General features: G+C 38.3%; 1 long non-coding RNA gene across 1 annotated transcript in view; it reads left to right on the top strand.

Annotated features, from left to right (window-relative positions):
• The first annotated feature begins 257 nt into the window (after positions 1-257).
• The window catches only part of LOC134296693 (uncharacterized), a 97,383-nt gene continuing 82,796 nt past the window's right edge, over positions 258-14,844 (top strand). The window contains exon 1 of the long non-coding RNA XR_010003517.1: positions 258-577. This is a non-coding gene — a long non-coding RNA (uncharacterized LOC134296693). The remainder of the gene's footprint in view (positions 578-14,844) is intronic.

The following is a 14,844-nucleotide window of genomic DNA, read 5'->3' as shown; positions in this document are numbered from 1 at the left end:
GAGCCTTACCTCTGTTTATGTACTGTTTGTCTTTGTCAATTGTATAATGGCATTGAATGTTTGCCATATATGTATGTACCTGTAATCCGCTCTGAGTCCTCACGGGGAGATAGAGTGAAATATAAATTATTATTATTATTATTATTATTATTATTATTATTATTATTATTATTATTTTACTTCTACTATGAGACACAGGATGCTTTTCAACTCTAGTTGGTTGGACAATAGAGTGAGAGAGGATTAATACATTCATTTCCTATTAGTAGTGTTCCGTCTCCCAGGGGTTTGATTTGCATTTTCCCATGGTTGTAGGGAATAACACTCTTTTTGCATTTTTTCCAGGATTGCTGCAGACTCAGCAGCACTCTGACAGTTAGCCATTAACAGAGATTTGTAACCATTCTGCAAAGTCTTTGCTGCTGAAAGCTTGCAAAGTATCCTTTTGTTTTTGAGACTGCCCCTTTTCCTGGGGTTGAAATCTCCATTTTGAGAAGCTTTTTTTGCCTTTCCACAGAAGAGAAAAGAACTCAGATGTGCTTGTGTGGTCAAGCCAGGCCAGCTTAGACAATCCATCGTAAGTACTGACTTCTTGCCTTTGAAACCGGTGCTCAGCTCAGATAAGGAAAGACCTGCTCTTTCTAATACAGCAACTCAGCATTGGGGCAGAGAATATCTCAGGATTTCTCTGCCATTGGAAGAATCTCCAACTACTTCGTCTCCAAGCTAGCTTTGAGCTTAGATAGGGAAAGATGGGCTACATGGGCTTGGGATAGTAGTATTTCAGGACTGCTAGTTGTGGTGGAAGTTGCAGGATGTAGAAGAGAATTTCTACTGTAGAATTCTGGATAATCATTGCTCTCCTTGTGCAAAATGATGTTAATAAGAGAACGTTAATGATTTTTGCACATGCCATATGTATTATCTGAAAATAGAAATCTCTTTCCTCCCTTGCCAACCATGTGCATGGTCTTAGCACACATTGCGTACTCATCACTGGAATAACTGCTGGTTCTGCTCAAACAGTGGAGTCATCTAATACTTGTGTCCATACCCTATTGAATTGCGAAAGACATTAGTACAGTGGGACATCCATATTATTGAAAGCCAGAACAACATAAACCAGTAACATAACTGCAAAGTAGATCTGAGAAGTCTGACAAGCAATTGATGCTGCTATGCACAGGAATGAGGTTTCAGAGGTTAGGGGATGAAATTGAAACTTGAAAGAGGATAAAGCAAAGGGCATGGGGCATCTTTCATTACCTTTATGAAAGCTTGTGAACTTTCTGACACTGTCTTTCTTGATGGAGTTTAAGGCATTTCCTCCTCCATCACCATCACCCAGATTGGATGTCAACATCTGTCTCAAAGCTTGAATGTCACAATGCAAACTACTTTTCTGAAAAGCAAGTGACACACCGATCTCCTAACAACTTTAAGAAAAATCAGATATAAAGGAAGTGCTCTTCTCTGGCAGATATTGATAGGAAATAGGAAGAATGTGGCAGATTTTGTTTTCTAAAAAATGTTTATTAAGCTTATAATACACAACTAGTTTTCTCCACAGTATTAAACATATGATATTCAAAGTGAATCCTGCCCTAATTTCTGGATAACCCTAGGCTGTCTTTCTGTACCTTTAAATAAAAACAATGATTTCTAGGATGCTTCTTTATAAATTGTTCTTCATACCTTTTTAGTTCCAAGTACTGTACAAAGATTTTAATTCTGTGTGTTGTTGAAGGCTTTCATGGCCGGGATAACAGGGTTGTTGTATGTTTTCTGGGCTGTATGACCATGTTCTAGAAGTATTCTCTCCTGACATTTCGCCCACATCTATGGCAGACATCCTCAGAGGTTGTGAGGTATGGAGAAACTAAGCAAGGAAGGTTTATATATATCTGTGGGAAGTCCAGGGTGAGGGAAGAACTCTTGTCAGTTGGAGGGCAGCATAAATGTTGCAGATAATCACCCTAATTTGCATTGAATGACTACATATACTAGCTACTTTCTGCCTGGAGGCATTCTTTGTTAACTGCCCCTAGTTCCCATGTCTCAGAGTGTTGCTTCTTATTTACTGTTCTGATTTTTGAGTTTTTTAATACTGGTAGCCAGATTTTGTTCATTTTCATGGTTTCCTCCTTTCTGTTGAAGTTGTCTACATGGTTGTGAATTTCAATGGCTTCTCTGTGTAGTCTGACATGATAGTTGTTGGAGTGGTCAAGCATTTTTGTGTTCTCAAATAATATACTGTGTCCAGGTTGGTTCATCAGGTGCTCTGCTATGGCTGATTTCTCTGGTTGAGTTAGTCTGCAGTGCCTTTCATGTTCTTTGACTCGTGTTTGGGCGCTGCGTTTGGTGGTCCCTATGTAGACTTGTCCACAGCTGCATGGTATACGGTAGACTCCTGCAGAGGTGAGAGGATCCCTCTTGTCCTTCACTGACCATAGCATTTGTTGTATTTTCTTAGTGGGTCTGTAGATGGTTTGTAGGTTGTGTTTCTTCATCAGCTTCCCTATGCGGTCAGTGGTTCCCTTGATGTATGGTAAGAACACCTTTCCTCTGGGTGGATCTTTCTGTAGCATGGGACTTGCTGTACTGTCTTCTCTTCAACATTCAGTTAATATTGTCCCCACTATCTGTCAAATCTTAGTAAAATTTAATAGTATAAGGGTTTCTTCAAATTATTTTTTTCAATATTTCTTAAATTAATTTTCTTCTTCTTTCTCTTTTCTCCTTCAAATTACATTTGTTTTCTAGGCTACCCCTGTTGCTTTAATTTGAGAATTCCATTGAAAACAATTTCATTTGCATATAGTAGAAGACACTGGAAGGACTATTTTTATGTCACAATGACATACACTCTCTAGCTCCAAGTAGCAGTGACATAAAAAAGGTGGCCATTCCTTCAGCAATGAGAGTCATACACTGAAGAACAGACATTGAGTTTTTCACTTGGGGAGGCTTAGATTAGATTTTACTTATACCATTTATATTATAGCCATAGCAGAATCGGTATCAGAGCAGCCAATGGAAGAGATATCACTCTACAATTGAGAGAAGAAAAGTAAAATGTCTTGATAGGTATATATGAAAGCAATTTCTTTTTGAAGTGGTCTGTGAAAGGGAATTTCACTCCTGGGACCATGCTTAGTGAATTCAGGTTTATTTCTGTTTTGGCAGTTCTTAAGAAAGTCTTTTAAAGGTTAGGATGGTATTTTTGTTATTTTGCCATTTTCTTGTGTATCTTAAATTTTGTTTACATGTAAGGTTAATGTTATTGCAATTATTTAGAAAATGTATATTACAGTTGAAGGTTTGAAGAAACCCATTTCCAAATCTTGCAGTGATTCAGCCCGGGGCTTTCTGTAAAGCTTTCATGCATTTCAGAAAATGACAAAAGAGGAAGCATATCATTCATTAAGGATGGATACATTTATCATATTTTGGTTTCCATCCGTGATTGCAGAAAATAAAAAGGCAAGGAATTGGTTGCATAGAGCTGAACTTTTTGCAGTATGTAATGTGACAAAGCCCCCAGTGGTGCAGCAGATTAAATCATTGAGCTGCTGAACTTGCTGACCGAGAGGTCTGCGGGTTCAAATGTGGGGAGCAGGGTGAGCTTCTGCTGTTAGCCCCAGCTTCTGCCAACCTAAAGGTAAAGGTAAAGGTTTCCCCTGAAGTCCAGTTATGTCTGACTCTGGGGGTTGGTGCTCATCTCCATTTCTAAGCCAAAGAGCTGGCGTTGTCCGTAGACACCTCCAAGGTCATGTGGCCGGCATGACTGCATGGAGCGCCGTTACCTTCCTGCCGGAGCGGTACCTATTGATCTACTCACATTTGCATGTTTTTCAACTGCTAGGTTGGCAGAAGCTGGAGCTAACAGCGGGCACTCACTCCGCTCCCGGGATTTGAACCTGTGGCCTTTCAGTCTGCAAATGCTTTAACACACTTCACCACCGGGGCTGCCAACCTAGCAGTTCAAAATCAATCAAATGTGAGTAGATCAATAGGTACTACTCTGGCATAAAGGTAACGGCACTCCATGCAGCCAGCTTAGGGGGAAACCATTATCTAAACCTTAATGTGTCTCTGGTTCAATCTATACAAGGTAAATAATTCATCCTTATTTCAATCTCAATATTATTGGAACACTTGCCATTATTGTACTTGCCATTATTGTACTTTGAATGTGAAAAACATTTCTTTCTGATGCCTTGGGACCTTAAGGTGATTAAAGACATTCCTTCACTTGACTTAGCTATTTTTTTTGGGGGGGAAGAACCACATCACCTCATCACACTGATGAGATCTGAGCCTCCATAGCGAATCAGCAGGGCAATCCCGGCACACTGCACCCCGCCTTGCTGGCAGTGACACTTCCTCACCACAGCCTGCATTGTTTGATGGTTCCTGCCACTGGACATTTGAATTTGGTTTGTACGAAGACATTTGTAGGTCAGTATTTCACCTCTCCCTTCTCTGCTTACTTCAGCTCACAAATTCACTAATCAGCACTTCACCTTTCCCTTTTATACCAGATTCACCTTATAGAAGCACAGAAGAGCAATCATAAGAAAAATAAGGGTTATTTCGTTAAGTGAATCTGTAAATATGTATGTGCATGCATTGGAGGAATGAGGGGAAAAAACTACCCCACAGCTGCTGTGGTTATCTGACAATATCAATCAATATGGTGAACGTGTGTACATACCAAAATTATTTATTTGCACTGATGTGACTATATAATAGAGGTCCCTTGTAGCAGGTAGGTGAGTAGCAGTTAAGGGGTAAAACCAGAGCAGTATCCAGTGGTGCTCATGTAGATTCAACCTGTGATAGGTCCAGATTGAAATAATGATTTCATTGAAATTAGTGGGACATAAGTTAATTTGACCTAAATACATCCTATAGATTTCAGTGAGTCTGAATAAGTCAGGATCAAACCTAACATCTAATTGCTAATTTAGATGGGATACATTAGAGACATGACTAACCATTATGCTAAAGCATAACTGAATCAAAAGTAGCTTATATGCAAATGTGTCATAATACTTCAGTTTGTATTCACCAAAACACATTACTAACAAGCACATATCCTTTGGTTATAGGCTGCTGCTGGCATTTCAGTTGAGAGGAACTTTTTGTACTTATCAAAGATCCATGGCCCTTAGCTTGATTGATATTGATTATGTTAGGCTTGTTTTGTGAAATGTTGGGCTGGCAATTTTATGATGGATTTGTAATGAGTTACAGATCTGTTAAGTGCTTTTTATTCACTAACACAATGCAGTCATGATTTTGGTGCTTTTGCTACAATCGTAAATGTCCTCCTGAACCTACTTTACCAGGCATCAGCTACACTATGAAAGTGATGAGAGCACAACAGAATTATGTTTCCACCCCTTTCCCACAAGTGAGTGAGGCCATGAGAAGGAATTACAATGGGGTCAAACTTCTTGTTGTCGTTATGTTGGTTGTTTATGGAATGAGGGTATCAACCTTCTGTGACCCAATTGCCATCTGAACAGACCATATGTCTGCATGGTAATAACTAAGCAGATGATTGAATTTAAAGATATAGTCATGTTAGTCTGGAATATCAGTAAGCAAAATATATTGTAGCACCTCAGAGGTGCATCTGAGGAAGTAGACTCAGAACATCTTGGGAGCAGTGGTTCTCAACCTGTGGGTCCTCAGACTTTTTGGCCTTCAACTCCCAGAAATCCTAACAGCTGGTAAACTCTCTGGGATTTCTAGGAGTTGTAGGCCAAAACACCTGGGGACCTACAGGTTGAGAACCACTGCCTTAGAGAGAATAGAATTGGTAACATAAGCTTTTGTAGACTATGTCTAATTCCTCAGATGCATCCTATATCTGGAGATGTGCATTTTTACTAAGATAATGAGCAAAACTGTATAAAAGTATAAAATCATGTCTGCTGTGCCAGCTCCCAGTTCTGGTCAGAGCTATCGATTTACTACATTCCATCTCTCTCTTGACTATACAAAACAAAAGGACAGAGTGTATTCTTTCTATGTGGGGTATAGGAGAGAAGGCACTGGAAAGGACTGGGCGAGGCTACTGCTTTGCTTTAGTTAGCACTCCTCTCTAGGAATATAAATCCCTGTTCCTTCCAGGTTCTCCCAATTTGCCATGTCAATGTTAAACATATAGATTGCTGGAAGCAGATAAGTGACAAACTGTATACAGGACATGTCGATCCATTTGAGGGTTAAGGCTGAACTTTGAAGATGCTATCCATGGTGCTGAACCACTTTTGGAACTAGGGTTCGGAGGCTTGAATAACTTATTTAATGTTCAAAAGTAAAATCTGGAGTTGAATTAATTCCCCACTAACACAGGAGCAGCCAACTGACAGAGGCATGTACAGAAACACATTGATGACAAGAAGCAGTTGTAATAGTTCAGTCTCCTGTCTAATTTACTACTTTCTTGCTAACTGAAGAATAGTCTTGGGTCTTTCTTAAGTTTCTCTCTTACACTTTCCCCCACACAGTTCTTAGACATTTCACTGCAAGTACAGACAGAATCGACTGTTAGCCATTTTTATCCTCATTTTCCAAGAAAGCACATCCGATCCTTCTTTTTTATGATGTTTTATCTTATTTTTTCTCTGCAACAACATTTGGCCTTTTAACTACTAAAGTGTCAAGGAGTGTTAGTTTCCTAATTAAATTTAAGTACATTTCAAAGTACAGCTTGATTAGTTCAATTAAGCAGGATTATAAATTACTCATGATATTTTGTTCTGCAAATTTCATAAAGAGAAACATTATTCTGTTATTATTGGTATGCATTCCACAAGCCATTAGCTCTTTATTTAGGAATACAAATTTGCTCCTATTGATTGCTTCAACATTTTCATCCAAATTGAAATATTTCATATCCATAATCTTTCTGGAAGTATTGGAAAACATTTTGTTAATGTTCTACATTAGCAGCTTTCAGAGTCTGAGCTTTCTGCTGACCCAGAAGGCTAGAGAGCTAGAGTCTTCTATCATAATTAAAGTCAGAACTATTTCTAGGTAAGCATCTGTGTCCATTTCATTGTATCAAGCTTGTTTAATTCTCTTCTTTTCTTGTTTATTATGTTTCATATTTTTGTTGGATCAGCTTCTGTTATGTGTATACTGATAACCTGACAAGTTGTTTGTAAATAACGATCAGGCCTGTATGTTTATATATGTGCCTTCACATCACCTCATGTATTTTAAAAGGATCTCTTAGGCAAGGAATTCTCAGAGGTTGTTTTGCAAGTTCCATCCTTCAAAATAGAGTCTGCAGTACTGGTATTCATTGGTGGTCTCCCAGCCAAGTACCAACTGGGCTGACCCTTCTAAGTGTCCAAAATCAGATAGGACCTGGGGCCTCTAGGATATTCGGACTTTGTTTTTGTTGTTGTCTGCCTTCAAGTTGCTTTCTTCTTGGCAAAATTCATTTAAAGTAAGTTTTGCCATTGCCTTCCTTTGAGGCTCAGAGAGTATGATGTTCATAGCCACTCAGTTTTTGTGATCAAGCAGGGATTCAGACCCTATTATTCAGAGTCCTAATCCAACACTCAAACCACTACACCTTGCTGACTCTCATTTAGCCCTGTTTACAAAGTCATTCGGTAGTATTAGATTTTATTGTCCTCCTGCTCCTCTTCCATCTTTCTATAATACCCAAAAGTCCAGCTGTACAAGAGAAATAACCCAAGTAATTTTCCTATTAGTTGGGCTAATAGAAACAATCCCATCCATGGTATAGTTCTGCTAGATCTGACATCCACAATATTGGATCAAGAAGAGGGATGTAAAATATATTAAATACTTTTTTTTAAAAAAAATAACAATTTGAAAAGGGGGCTTCTTGAGCATCAGGAAACCCAAAAAGTGAATCCTAAACAAATGTGAATCTTCATGATTTGGGACTTATTTTGTGTGGAAAAAATTGCAGAACAAAAACTCTGCAGAGACAATTGGATCTTTAAAGGGGTCTGAAGAAGATGCTATCTTGCCATGCTAAAACAACCAGCTTGTGGTTGGAAGCTCAGTGGTGGCAACATTTTTTGTCATACTGCTAACTGAATCCTTAAATTTGGGTACATTTGAATAATGCCTTATACCTAGGGAAAGTTTGTGGAATTCAACATTTCTGAATTCTTGTCCTTACTCACACCTAATCTTATATGTATGCTTGAAATCTATTTTCCACCAGATTTTGCCATTCCTTGATGTTCTAATGCATTTTGTCAACTGTAAAAAGTACTCAAATACTTATTTAAAGATAAAAATAAAAACAAGAATCATGTGACTGATGTTGAGAGGGGGCACAGAAGAGGGGGAAAGCTTGTTTTCTGCTTCTCTGGAGACTAGGACTCAGAGCAATGGATTCAAATTCACACAGAACATTTTAAAATCCTATTCCATGGCATCTCCCACTCCATGATCACTAAGGCAACTGGGACTGACATAATGTCACTTCCAGTCATCCAAAAAAAAAAAAAAGTCATGACAGTGCGTTGCAGGCCTCTGGAATTCTATGGGAGCCCAAGATCAGGTGGTGTATTCCTTTGAGCACATATTTTAAAAAGAAATCATGTTCAGATTTTTTTTCTAGGAAAGAAAGTTTGCAGATGAATGCAGGAACAGTACCAGAGACTAGAGAATGAACAGATGGGACAGTTGACACAGACTGGCAATAGTCTGTTTTGTCCATCTCCATTTGGACTTGAGTAGAGGAAAAATGCATGCTGTCACAAGCTAAATGTTTACATATATCAATTTTTTATGGAATTACCTTCCATTCATACTTGGCATTTTCTCTCTACCATGTGCTTTGTAGATCAGGAAGCTGTTTCTCCAACTGTCTACATGTTGATAAGTAAATTCGTAATGCCTGCTGGGGAAGTACATATCTTTATGCAGAAGTATTTCATCAGAATGCGCTGTCAGTGAAAATAGTTTTTGTTGTAATCTTGCATAATGCACTCCAACAAAATTGCTCAGATAATTGTTTCATTTACATTCTTCAAGAAAAAAGCACAAAACATTATGACTAATGTAGATTGATGGGAATTCTCTGCTAGTCTTTCTCATAAAATCACTTGCATAAAATCCTATGATGCTGATATAAGTGATAGAAACAGGTGTAACTGGAATGGGAGAACACTGATAATCATATTATATTTTTTATTATATCCAAGATGATGCTTTTGAAGACAGTCATTAAAAAATTCCCATCTGTTCACACCATTTGTCAAGCAGGCATTGAAAAGTATCTGAGAGCAAAATCAAAAGTGAGGTGTTTGGAGGGAATTGATTGGAAATCTTACTGTTGCCGATGCCATTTTCAACCTGCTAGTTTTACGTTTTTCATTTAGGAAGGTGCAAGGCAAGTTTGAAATTGGTGAGATATCTCATTAGGCAGAATATCTCAGTGAGCTGGTCTTCAAGAAGGCAGAAGGAAATTAAATGCCAGGTTATATTTGTCCAGCTTCCCCCACTTTCTTTCCTGTTTTCTATAAATCCAACTTCAAACAACGAGCATGCTTTCTTGTCTTAATTGAAAATAATGGTTTTGATCCTGCATAAGCTTCAACAGACAAAAGGCTTAAAAGGGGTTTCTTCGAATTACCAGAAGATTTTATTTTTATCCAATGGAAGAACCTCTCTCTTGGAAAATATTAGAGGCATTATTTGACATTTCACTATCCCATTGCAATGTCCTATGCCTCCTTCCCCTAATTGTTGTAGATTTGTGGGAACCTTTAGAAACAGAAGGGGAGTTGGCACTGAGGCTGAAGACAGAGGGAAAATTTGCAAAGTTCTACTTTCCTCCATATTCTAGGAACATTCTAAGTGTAACCTTCCAAAGAGAGACACTGGAGGTGTTGGAGGGAGATAGCTGCGGCATCTCCAGTCCATTCCTCCTTATTCTTCCAGCTATGCACATCCCCTGAACTTATGCCCAGCAGTGGTGATGTTTCCTTTTGAATAGCCAAGCTGGTTGGCTCTCTTTGAATATTTATAATCTCCCAATGAACTACAGATAGCACAAGTTACATATTGATTAGAATAATAATAATAATAATAATAATAATAATAATAATAATAATAATAATAATAATAATAAATCTGCCTAGAAGATCAGGGGGCAGAGGACTCTTACAAGTAAAACAAGCAGTCAAAGAAGAAGAACATGCCCTGGCAGAATATGTAAAGCAAAGTGAAGAACCTGCTTTGATTGAAGTCAAAAATCAGAAACTCCTCAAAGCACAGCAGACAAAAAACCAGTACAAGAAAACCACACTACAAACTAGAGCTGACAGCTGGCACAACAAAATATTGCATGGAAAGTTCCTTGACAAAATTGAAGGAAAAGCTGACAAGGAGAAGACCTGGCTATGGCTCACAAATGGGACACTGAAGAAGGAGACAGAAGGCCTGATCCTTGCAGCCCAGGAGCAAGCCATCAGAACAAATGCAATAAAGGCCAAGATCGAAAAATCAGCTGACCCAAAATGCCGACTGTGCAAGGAAACCGACGAAACCATTGATCATATCCTCAGCTGCTGTAAGAAAGACTACAGACAGAGGCACAACTATGTGGCTCAAATGATTCATTGGAACTTATGCCTCAAGTACCACCTCCCAGCAGAAAAGAACTGGTGGGATCACAAACCTGCAAAAGTATTGGAAAATGAGAACGCAAAGATACTGTGGGACTTCCAAATCCAGACTGACAAAGTTCTGGAACACAGCACACCAGACATCACAGTTGTGGAAAAGAAAAAGGTTTGGATCATTATGTTGCCATCACGGTGACAGTCGCATTGACGAAAAACAACAGGAAAAACTCAGCCGCTATCAGGACCTCAAGATTGAACTTCAAAGACTCTGGCAGAAACCAGTGCAGGTGGTCCCGGTGGTGATGGGCACATTGGGTGCCGTGCCAAAAGATCTTGGCCGGCATTTGGAAACAATAGACATTGACAAAATTACGATCTGCCAACTGCAAAAGGCCACCCTACTGGGATCTGCACGCATCATCCGAAAATACATCATACAGTCCTAGACACTTGGGAAGAGTTCGACTTGTGATTTTGTGATACGAAATCCAGCATATCTATCTTGTTTGCTGTGTCATACAATAAAATAATAAAACTTTATACCCCGCCACCATCTTCCCACGGGAACTCGGGGCGGCTTACATGAGGCAAAGGCCCAAACAACATAATGACAAAATAAACGACAACATAATACAAATCACAATATAAAAAAAGATAAAACAGTAATACAATATGAAACAAGAGTATTATAACAGTTAAAACCAGTCAATTAAAACAACAATACAAGGATAAAAATTGCATTTAAAACACATAAATGGTAAAGACATAATAAATACAGGATAGATTATTAAAAACCATCTGAGCCTGATTAGTTAATGACTATCTCACTGAAGGTCTGCCGAAACATCCATGTCTTGCCTTTCTCCCAATACTTGGAATTCACAGGATTAAAATCTTGCTTTAAAAACACCAATATTAGTGCTAATAATAACAATTATATTAGCAGTATGAAATAAATGAATCACAAGTGTCCTGGAAATAATCATGCACAGAACTAATGAAGCGCAGAACTGTCATGGATAGCTTGGTAAGTGTGGATGAGGATGGTCTGGTGGAAGGCTCATCAATTGAGTTGGAGCTCAGCAGTTCCCAGCATCTCCCTCAGCCAAACTTTGACGAAGAACCCATGGAAGAAGCTACTACTTCTTAGCCTGTAGAACAAGTGCAAGTGAGTTGTTCTCAGTAGGCTGAGGAAGAGTTAATTGTTACAGGTTTCGTGGACTGTGAAGAGAGAGGTCTCAGCTATGCAGGTCATCAAGACTGAGAAGAGAGCCAGAAACAGGTAACACCTATGGACTTAGGATTTAAGGAACTTAAACCTGGCACCTCGAAGCCAGCTGCAACATTAGTTAAGCTATGACCTTGGACTCTGGCTATCTCATGTTTCCTGAACCTTGGGCTTACCTTGGACCTTGGCTTAGGAATTCTGATTCATCCTTGTACTCTAACATTCTGATATTTGTCTTACAGCCCTGGAATTGACATTTGGCTTCTTTATTGTGTTATCTTGTTAATGTTTGCATCTCTGTTGGACTATCAGCTTGACCTTGGACTGTGGATTAATGCTCTGCTAGACTCTGTGGATGAAGTTTCCGAAAAGAACCCACACATTAAAAGCTTCTTTCTCTGCTGCTGGCTACTAACCAAACACCTGTGTCAATAAAAAGGACTTTGCTACCAAGACAAGTGGGAGGTGTCAGCCTAACCTCCATTTGGAATGAACTCTGACCAAATGAAAAGAGAAAGAGGCAGCATACACCGGATCACACTCAAGGTAGCATCAATGTGTGGATGAATTGTGATGTTGCTGTGACATCTTCTAGTATATTTTGTTTCAAGAGTGATCTTCAGGGAGGTATTCGAGCACAGTGTTGTATGTGCCTGAAGCACACAGCTGGCCCTATGAACTCTAAAGCACTGTTGCACTTGGATAAGATAGAGGATGCCGTTCTGTCATCCATGTTGTAGTAGGATTAAATTGACAGGTTGGCTGCCTTACAGGGGCCCTGGTTCAACTTGTTAGCTCTCAACCAATTCATTGCAGCAGCCAGACACTAGTATGACCCCCTTTCAGCTCCTACTGTCATCTACATTAAGGAAAAGAAAGAGCTCAGTCTTATGACAAAAATTAGAATCACTAGCATCTTAATTGTATCCAGCTACCAGCCACTAATGATCCCTCCAACCACCACTGATGATTCATTATAAGAATGAATAATATTGACTGAGCTATGAGGCACTGTGGAAAGAAGCAGTAATAGATGTAGCTGAGTTTTTTTGGAAAATGCACACTGAATGATCCATTTTATATTGAGTAATTGAGTGTTCTACTCCATCAAAACTGAATAGGATTTCAGCCATTATTGTTATTATGTCAAATCTCAAGTGCTCCCAAAGCTTTGAATGGTATTACTGAACACTTTTGCTTTGACTCCTTTTATTTTCTTTTTCCAGGATGGGATATGTTATTTGTTTGTTACATTGATTTTATTGATGTTCTAAATTGTCATGAGTGCTATTTATGAAAAGACAAAAATATAGTTTTGTATATAAATAACTACAATGGACAATCAAAAAGTAGCATAAGCTCAGAAAGCTTTAAAAATGTCAGTTATTATCTTGTGTGGTCATTCTCATGGCAAATACTCAAATTATATTAAAGTATAGACTGTGATACTGCCTCCTCCTCCTCCTCCTCTTCCTCCCCTAGCACTGCTAATATGTTTAGATATTGTTGTTGTATGTTTAGATTTTTTTTCCAAAATTTGTGGACAAGTTCAGATGTTACTTCTAAACATTTCAGAAAGCCCTGGGCAGATGTTATTGAGTTATGATCAACCACAGAATAAATGTTCAAGTTATGCCAGCTTTCTCTCAAAAAGAAAGTATTAGCATCTGTTATGTTTAGCTTGCAGAGATATCAAACAGCACTTTGATTCATTTAGTAGGAGCAGCCTCTAGCTTATTTAAAAGGCGCTTTGAAAAACCATTATGCCATTTATAGCACAATCCATGGATGCCTGTTTGGAAGCAAATCCTAATGAATTTTGTGCAGCGTATTCTTGAGTATAAGATTGCTGCTGAAATCAGAAATTAGAAAAGTTTTGTGACATTCACCCATATAATTTGCCCACTGTTTGTTCTCCTAAACATTACTTTTCAAGCTATGCCCAAAAGATTACAAGCTATTGTCTATGTTGGTCAGTGTTGAATGTCTTAAGTCAAAAATAGTATACTGAAGGCCTTCTTTTGGAAATAGATCTAGGTTCCCATCAATGATACAACATCAATATAATGCCAAAGGGATTAATTTTCCCTGGGACTATTCTAAAATCTCTGCACTGCTGTTTAAGAAAATGTGAAAGTATTCTTATTGTTAAGTAATGTTGAAAGTAGGGGATATCCCAAAGAAAAATGGTTTCTGCTTTGATTACAGCAAAGATTTGAATTTGGAGCAAATAATATAGAAGAAAAGTGATGGTCCAACTGCAGTGCTGGTTTGCCTATCTTGTGTGATAAAGTCTCAAGAATTTAAATATCGTAACTATCAGTTAAAAATAAAATGACTCTGAGATGTGCTCTCTCAAAGTCACTTTAGAATCTTTGTGAGGCTTCAGGTGATTAAATTTCAAAGTCTTGGAGTTGTGCTGGAAATATACATCATATATTCTATTATTCTATTACCTATCTAATTTAAAGAAAGTTAAACATACAAATGCATATCTAATGCAATAAGTATTAGAGAAGTTTAATGAGTCCAATCAAATTATTTAAGGTACCATCCAAAAAACAATTGTCCCATATTACTATGGAGAATCACTACAAAGTAAGCAAAATACTTTTGCTTCTGTGAAATCCAAAGTTGAGGTAAAAATTTTACTTAGGAGGCAACTGCCCTGAGTCCCTTCTGGGAGAGAGGGCCATCTGGAAATAAAGTATTATTATCATCATCATATATAAAACAGCAGTGTTGGGTGGCATGATATGTGATGAGCTATGCTTGATAAATATGACTTACAAGCAGGTTTTTAGGCAGAAAGATGCTTCCTTCCATATTCTGAATAGAAGGCTGGTAGGAAGTGATTTTCTTGCCATCTTGGAAGAAAACAAGCCATATTTTAAAAGTACAAACTAGAATTTTCCTTTGAAATAGTCTCATTGTTGTATTGAAGAGAGAACTCAGTGCTTAAATATCTTGTTTACT

Source organism: Anolis carolinensis, chromosome 2 (genome assembly GCF_035594765.1).
Source record: "Anolis carolinensis isolate JA03-04 chromosome 2, rAnoCar3.1.pri, whole genome shotgun sequence".
Taxonomy (NCBI): Eukaryota; Metazoa; Chordata; class Lepidosauria; order Squamata; family Dactyloidae; genus Anolis; species Anolis carolinensis.
This window is presented reverse-complemented; position numbering and strand designations above follow the sequence as displayed.